Source organism: Gavialis gangeticus, unplaced genomic scaffold (assembly GCF_001723915.1).
Source record: "Gavialis gangeticus isolate Ggan-Ray unplaced genomic scaffold, GavGan_comp1, whole genome shotgun sequence".
NCBI classification, from domain to species: Eukaryota; Metazoa; Chordata; order Crocodylia; family Gavialidae; genus Gavialis; species Gavialis gangeticus.
Window position 1 is genome coordinate 233503449 of NW_017729032.1, and position 9134 is coordinate 233512582.

A 9134-nucleotide genomic window follows, 5' to 3' on the forward strand; every position below is an offset into this window, starting at 1 on the left:
TATGTTAGGGTTGAGGGAATTTATGGAGCAGCATCAGGAACAGACAGTTGTTCCAGACACTTTTGACTATGAATACTTTATTTCCCATTACAATTATAAAAATAATCAATTAAGAGCTAAGTCATGTATCCCAATGGATGGGAGCACTAGAAGAAAGAAAAGTGCACTAGGTGCTTAATTATCAGTAGAGAGGCCAAACAAAATGCTTCCCGAGAGTTAGAAAGGTGTGTAGTACAGCTTGCACTGCCAGAGGATACTTCTAGCCAGTACAAGAGTAACATTCCAGCTTATCCTTACTGGAAGCTGAGATGCTTCATTGTGCCTGAGGACACATGAAGAGTTGTCAGCCATTGTCTTTATCCTGGAGCTTTAGACATCCTAGATACAAGCCATGGACAGTCTTTAAAAAGCAGAGTGGAAATCCTGAACTGAACTCAGTTTTCTATAGAAGCCAATGAAGAGAGTAGAGGAAAAGCCTGTTTCTGTGTTGGTGAAGAAAGATTATTGCAGGATGGTTGCATCATTCCATACCAGCTGGAGCTTTTACCAGGTGGAAGACTTCATGAACAAATATAGTTCATAGCTGTAGTCCAGCCAAAAAGTGACAACAGCATTAATAACTAAAGCCAGATTATGGTATCTCAGGAGTAAAGAATAAGTCCCTAGGTTTCCCATGGAAGAAACCATTATTCAGGAATGCTTCTACATAGGAAGGGTAGGTTAAGGAATCCAGAGGCAGCTCTAATCCGTAGACTACACTGGCCAATAATGGACATCAGCCTTCAACTGAAGGTGACTGAAACACAGCTGAAAGATCTTCCAAGTGTACTCCTCTGCCCACCAATATCACCTCTTTCTTGCTTGGATTTAACTTTGGTGAACAGTGCATCCCTGAGCTGGCCTCATCCAAGCACTGAGTCACGTTGGCATTAGTCATACAAGCATCTATAGCTAACACCAGGTAAAGCTGTGAGTCATTTTCATATTGCCAACACTTGAGACTCTGTCCTTGTCCCTATGTAGCCACTTCAAACAGTGGTTATACATAGATACAGGACAGTTTCCCCACCACTGCTATTTCTATATGTTCTTCTAGGAATGATGTAAACCATCTTAGGGCAATTTCTTGAACCCTAGGACTGGGAACAGGCAGAGGGGTAAATAGCAAGCTCAGCACCTCAGGCAATAGTGGTAGAGGTTGGATGCCTCATCATCCCCACCTTGTTATGCTACTGGGGAGAGGGCCGGCATGCAACCATTCAGTCAGAGTGCATACTGCGATCCGAATGCCACTGGAAATCAACCCCAGGTTTAAAAGGCATTTCTTACAGTTGACACTTCCAGGCCCTAAAAATCTCCTTCCACAATTAGTTTACCATCAGAGATAATCTGGATTCAGGACAAGTCTGTTGAACTGCTCCTCCCTTTGAGGGTAGTTGAGGTTAAGGGGTAGCAAACAGTTTTGTACCTTCTGGCATCCACATGGCATGTGTGGTAGGCCTCTTTCTATGGTATTCTTACTGGATATCACTCTTTGCTTTCTATCCCCCTTCCTCAGCTGCCTTGTTTTTCCTTTCCTGTTTTGTTTCCCTTGGCAATCCTCTGTCCTCTCTCCCACTCCTACTGAGTGGGAGTGGGAAGGCTGTGAAAATGTCACTGCTGAGTGGTGGAGCAGGCTTTGGTGACTGTTTTATCTCTCCCTCTGGGAGCCTTATACCACCTCCTCATCTCTACTTGAGAGTGAAGTATGGCACAGTGTGTAGAGGAAGTGGAGAGATATAAATGAAGTCAGCCAGTCTGTGGCAACTGGGAGAACTACCAAGCTTCTCCCAACCTGTCAATACATATGCAAAGCAGAAACTCAGGACTGGCATAGAGATTACTCTAGATATACCTGTTTACTTTTAAAGAATACCATCCTATACTATTAGGTTCCCAAGAAACAGAAATCAATGAATTGCATGGATTCTCATGAATGTAAATGACTAACAGTTATGCGTAGGCAAGATCTACTGGTGCCATGCAAACTTCTTACTGATCTGCCAATACAATTTAATCCTGCCATATAACATCCCTGCTGTTCCAGTCCTGGAGCTTTGTTTTGGCAGAGATGACTTCAGTCATTAGTCAAGTGTGGGATGTTTCCAGGAGGTGCACAAATGATGACTGGGTTGGGACATGCTCACAAGCCCACAGCAAATGTCAGATTGCCTGTGGCCAGCTATCATGAACTAACCCACTATGATCACATCCTCCTAACAGCGTTTCTTATGAAAGCCCTTAAGTTGTCTTATGCCTTACATAGTACAGTGGCAGTCAATATTTGAATATTGAATATTTTGAGTATTTAGGTCATGAAACATAACTTGTTTTTGTAGAGATAATTAATTTGAATAGAATTGAATAGAGTCTATAAATAACTTAATTCTCCTACTTTCCTTGCTCTCACTTGCTTCTTATATTTCAGTTGTTTATGGGGTTTTCTCTTCCCAAGATCCAAAAAATCATGCAACTAACTTTGAGTCCAAGGCTTGTTTATATAAGGGAAATAAATCTAATCAGAATACAGTTCTCCCTTCTACCCCCCATTGCTTTGTATATCTTTATTTGCACTGAATTTGATCTGAATTTCAGATCTCTGTTTCTTTACGGTATTTATTTTCCCCCATCATGCAAGCATTGCACAAAACCTAAATTACGTTGCTATCTTTTGTTCTCCTTTTAAGCTCATACTGTATATCAACCGTTCTCCAGCTTGAATAAGTTCCTTTAGATCCCTGTAGAACACACACAGTATCTCAGTCTAGCTCTGGGACTGGCTGAAAGATTGTCATCTTGCTGGTTCCCAAAATACAAGGAATTAATTCTAGCTTCCCCTCCTTTAACATAGGGAGACCATAAGGAAATCTGGAACAACTGGGACAGTTTAGTGGGAAAGTGGTGCACCATGCCACTCTGACTTCCTGCCAGACTGCACCCTGCACCTGGGACTCTCATTTTAAATTTACCTAACTGGCTGGGACCAACCTTCAAAATCTAGGACTGTTCCAGGCAAACCAGGATATATGGTAGAGAGGAGAAGGAGAGAGCCTATGGGCAAAGAGCCCCACTTACACATGCTGAACTAATTCCATGTTGGGAAAACTTCCTCTTATGGTCATGGCTACTTATTTTCTTTTATGCTGATAAAGATTTAGTACATCTGAAAAATCCTGCTGATTGTTGCTCAATTGCCCTGCTAATTTGCAAGCTTATATATATATTTAATTAATACTTTCATATGAATCTGGCATAGCATGACAGCCCTGGAGACCAAACTCCCCTCATTATTTGCAAAGCAGCTACAGCCTGAGCTGTGCATCTTTCATCTTACTCTCTTCCTCTATTCTGAAGGGACCATGCCTCTAAGGGTTGCTAGATTGCCATAGCTCATTCAGTCTTGGCTTCCTTACTGAGAGGTTTTTTGCTGAGGTGTATTGCCTCAGAATATGCTGTAGGTCAGGAGTGTCAAACTCATTCTATCATCCAGTCCTGGGCTGGATGTGGACCATAGGACTCCTTTGTGGGCTGGAGCCAGCCCAGAGTATAGGGTGGTAGTATTGGAACTGGTAGGACTGATAGCAGCAGTGTGGATGGTGGTGGTTGCAGTGGGACTGGTAGTGATAGGGCAAGCACATGGCAGGATGGGCGGCCACAAGGTAAGTAAGACTCTGTTGACACAACCCCCACTCATTCTTCTGCCCCTTTTTCACTGATGGCCATGTCTGCTGTAGCCCAGGGGCCCCAGAGTCTGCAGTAGGCCACCACCACCACTTCCAGTATCCCACTGGTAGTCTGGGCCATAGGTTTACCCTACTGTATATATTTTTTACTTGTATTAAAAACAAAAAACAAAAAGACCAAACTTTCTCTTCATATATCGAGGTACTGGATAGAAATTAGTCACCACCAGATAGGTATCTACAGAAACAGCAACTTCCAAATGAAGGCTATGGTCTTCTGAGGAATCCAGTTGTGTTTGAGTAACCACATGCTGGGCACAGTTCTCATCTTATTCACACAAATAAATAACCAAAGAGAATTTAACTAATCACTTACACAAAACCTAACAGAAACCTCTAGGGGAAAAAAGCCTATAATAAGTTACTACTTCTGAGCTAGAAACTTAGGGCTAAAGGTCAACTGGACAACTCTTATTAAGTAAAATTACTTATTTAAAATATTAAAATCAATAAATATTTCTCAGTTTTGGTTGTGAATCTATGAAAAATCAATTAATCAAAACATAGAACATATTCTTTATTCTTTTGCACTTGGTTTTATATTGCTGTAACCGTATCAACTTCAATTATAACAAAAGTATGACTGAAAGAAGAGTCATATTTATTAAATCTAGTAAATGCTGAAGAAGTAAATGAAATTGCACAGCATTTTGGTTTGAGATAGACATTCTTTCTTCTCCAGCCGTCAAAAACAAGTTTTTGATACAGCAGGAAATTGCACCTTATGTTTGCGGACCTGGAAAAGGCATATGATAGGCACCAGTGCACAACCACCCATACAGATTAAGGAAGAAAGCTGGTCTAAGGGTCTGCCAAGGCTTGTCAAGCAACACACAGAAGAGCCAAGACAACAACTAAATCACAGGATTGATAGAAGCTTTCTGAATAGTGGTGGGACTACATCAGGTATCAGTCCTAAGCCCCTTCCTGTTCATCACCTTGTTGGTCATAATCAGTAAAGTAACATTTACTGTATTTCATGGTGCATAAGTCGAGGTTTGAAACCAAAATATTTACCTTTAAATTTCCACCTTGACTTATACACCATATCAATACCTTTGACCCACACCCCAGCACTGCCCTGGCCCAGCCACAGCCTTGGCCACACCCCAGCCTGGCCCTAACCCAACCTAACCTTCTTCACATACCACAAGATGGTGACCATGTCACTAGAGGCCATGGGGCCTGGGCCTGGCCTAAGCACAGCCTGTGGGCCTTGCTGTCAACATGGTGATGCTGATTGAAGTCCAGCCCCATCTCCTGTGAGCAGTGCTGCCTGGGTTGCCACACCCGGCCCTGTCCCCTGTGAGCAACACTGTGGCATGTGTCCAGCTCCTGGGTGCCCAGCCCATAGTGAGAGCACACAGGGGCCAGTATACATCAACCCCATATTTCTGATCCAAAAAGTTAGCTTGATTTATACACTGGATCTATGAAAATCCTAACTTTTTGGATCAGAAAAATGGGGTCGACTTATACACTGTGTTGACTTGTATACCATGAAATACAGTAAGTGAAAAATCTCAGCTATGGGGTATAGGGATATATGGTAAAGTGGAAGGAAAACATTTTAAGTATCAGGAAAGGAAAGGAGAGTGTTGCAATAACAGATAGTAGGGGGCAACACCTCAGGCAGGTAAAAAATTTCAAGGCACTGAGGCACTCTCATAAAAGAAAATAGGATGCTATTAAAAGGCTGTTGAGAACATGTGTGGCATGGGAAAAAAAATGGAGAGAGATATCTGGGTTTGTTTGGCAGCCATTGATCCTTCTGGATCATGGTGTTGCATGAGAGGTCACCCAGATTTTCAATGCATATACCTAGGCAGGAGGAGGAGTGGAGGCTGCCCAGTAGGGCTTTGTGAAACAGCACCATTTCATTTCAACTTCTGTTTCACCATTTCAAAGGGACAGTGTTTTGTTTTGTTGTTTCATTTAGTTTTGAAGCACTGTTCTGCTGCTTTGACGCGTTTCGACGTTTTGCCCATAAGCTATAATGGGGAATCATGAAAATGCCTAGAGTTTTGTCATTTATTGCCTGATTTGGGTGTAAATTGTAGGGATGGTAGCCCCTTCTGAGGGCATGAAACCTGCCAAGCTTCCAGAAGATAGGTGCAGGGGTTTCAGAGAAACTGTACCTCAAGGTGCTGAGAGCAAAACTTGTATCACTTGCTGGCAGTAGCAGCCTGCTGTCATCCTGCGCTCAGATCTGGGGGCCCACACCCCACAGGAGGGCTGTCGGGCTGTGCCAGACTCCTCCCAGGGGTGCAGGCCCCTGGAGTTGCATGCAGGATGACAGGAGACTGCCACTGCTGCCTGGGACCAGCACTGAGCACAGCCTGCACCCAGCGCCAGGAAGACTGATGCTGCTGCTGGCCCCAGGCAGCAGCAGCAGCCTCCTGTCATCCTGCATGCAGATCTGGGGGCCTGCACCCCACCCCCCCAGAAAGAGTCTGGCAGTGCTGGGAGGGCAGGTTGAGCTCTATGGGGCTGGTGGAGCCACTCGAAGCACAGCCCTGGTTCTCCCTGCCTACCACTGCCGGGCTGCACTCCAAGAAGCTCCACCAGCCCCACGGAGATCAGCCCAGTGGTAGGAGGCCGCGGAAGAGCCGGTGGCAGAGCCGTTCGGAGTGTAGCACTGGTGAGCACAGGCCAGCAGTGGGAGACTCCACAGCTCCACAGAGCTGAGCCTGGTGGCAGGAGACGAAAGAGAGCCACTGGCCAGGGGTATGTTCATAGCCATGGCTGCACTCCAAGTGGCTCTGCCGCTGGCTCTCCACTTCCTCCTGCGGCCACACTCAGTTTCATTGCACTGTGGAGCCACTCACCAGGGCTGCGCTTGGATTTAGGGCCGCGCTCAGAGTGGCTCTGCCACTGACTGTCCTGCCTCCTCCCACCACTAGGCTGAGCTCCATGGGACTGGTGGAGCCACTCAGAGAGCAGCCCTGGCTCTGGCCCACTTCCCGCCACTGGGCTACTTTGAAACTCAAAACATTTCAAAACTTTCTAAATGTTTCGAGTGCCCTCATTTCATTTTGAAGGTGTTTTTGAAGCCTTTTGTTTCATTTCAATTTTGTTGTTTTAAGCTTAAACAGCATTGAAACAGCTTGAAACAAAACACCCATCAAAATTTCACACAGCCCTGCTGCAAGCCCTTCCATGAAATCTGGGTTAATCTGTGATAAAAAAATACCACTCATACCAAGAGTCAACTTATATAAGACAGTGATAAAACCAAGGGTGATATATAGGGCAGAATCCCAGATTATGAGGACAAAAGAAGAGAAGACATTAGAAAGTGCAGAGATGTTGAAAGGGATTCTGGTAGTCAGCCTGAAGAGCTAGTTGGGAACTGATGATCTCAGGAAAACAAAAAATTATCAGAAAGGTCAGAGAGCTAGACTGAGATGCTTTGGCTTTGTAATGAGATAAGACACAAACACTATTGTGCAAGTTATCTATAAAATAAGCCAAACTGGTAGTATGCCAAGAAATTGACTAAAACTGAGGAGAAAAAAAAACTTTGGGAAAAATAAGGGAAGTGTGAGTATCTAACCAGAGAATGCAGTGGGTTGCAACAAGTGGAGAGAAATATTCCAAGTGGCTGACCCCACCATGAGTGAAAATCACAGATTTAAAAAAGTTGTTTCATTACCCTTAGAGAGGGTAGGGATAAAAGTCTTGTGGAATCATACACAACCAGGTGTAAGAGTACATTTTCACTACATAGCTAGCCTGGAGCAAATTACTTCGGGTGGAACATCATGACCCACAATACCCTACTTATGCAACTGTGTAGACAATGGGGCTGAATTAGCCTATGTGATATGATGGATCTCTGGTGGGATATACCATGGCTCTCAGCAGTGTGTTCAACTAAGCTGCTCTAATAATATACTCTCAGGATGGTCTCTCACTTACCATGGAGTTGCTGTTTGTATCAGTGGAGTGAAAACAACATTTCGTGCAAATATATTCAAAATGGAGTTACCCATTATTGACACAGACAATTGTGAAGGTGAAACAAACAGAATTTGGCAGTGAGATCATCATCACTAAGGAATTTGGCTTGCAAACCATGGAGTGATTCATGTGCACCTGACTGATTTTCTTACCTTCCCATTTCTTTCATATTCACTAAATATAAATATTTAATTTAAGATTCGGGTCCTCTAATTATGGATCTTACTGGCATCCTGCTGAAGGTTTACCAGAGGCTGGTGTCACATCCCAACAAACTGACACCACAGGGAAACATTCATTGAAATGTCTCTGTACAAATGGTGAGAATGTGCAGCCAAAAGAGAGCAGGTGAACAACTACCCTGCAAAATGTGGGAAAGGTTAGAAAAGTCCAAATAACTCAGGGGAACTGCATGATGGAATTGGAAAACTAATTGCAGCTGTACATTGCTTACCTGCATTCTCACTTCATAGTAGATGGGATGCCTACTTGCCCGGAAATGAAAGCTAAGAGCAACCCCATATTCTGAGCAAGGGCTGCCAGCTCAGGCTTAAATCAGATTCCAGCTCGTGTTGGAAAAAACTCCTGGTGAATGCCAGAGAGTTTTGAAGCGACGCACAAACACACTCTGTAGTGAAAAAGTACACAGAAGGACTGATTTTGAGATAAGCACCTGGGGGAATCTGAGGGATTCAGAAGGAGATTGACCTCAATTTTGGTCAATCTCTTGGTATACTACCATTCTGGGTCGTTTTATAGATTATTTGAACAATAGTTTCTCTGTCCTGTCCCATTATACAATCACAGCATCTCAATTTAGCTCTCTGAACTTTTTGGTAATTTTTTGTTTTCCTGATATCATTAATTCTCAGCTTGCCCTTTAGGATGACTCACAGAATACTCCCTTATGGACTTGCTAATAGACTAACTAAATTAGTTGGAATATACACAGCATACGCTTTTGTGAGATGGAGCTCACTTCATCAGGTGCTGTGACTAAATGATTCTGAAGGAATCATCTTTGCAGTACAACATAGTGAGTATATCTACACATTCATTAATGCACCTATGCCACATTCAGTTTAGTACCTGTAATAACTAGGCCCATGCAAAGTGGCTAGTATTTGCTTTGGATTCAGATTCGGCTGATTGGGGGACAGTGATTCGATTCAGTGATTCGAATCACTGTCTTGAGTTTGATTTGGAGATTCGGCCACTGCCAAATTGGCTGAATCTCCAAATCGGGCCCATCCCCTGCCTGCTCTCCCAGCCCTGTCAACGGGTTCTCCGCCCAGCCCCAGCTCTCGGCTCTTTGAAAAAAAAAGCCCAGTATTCACTGGCTGCTGCCAAGCTGGGGGGGGGGGGAAAACCCCCCTCCCCCCCCCCCCC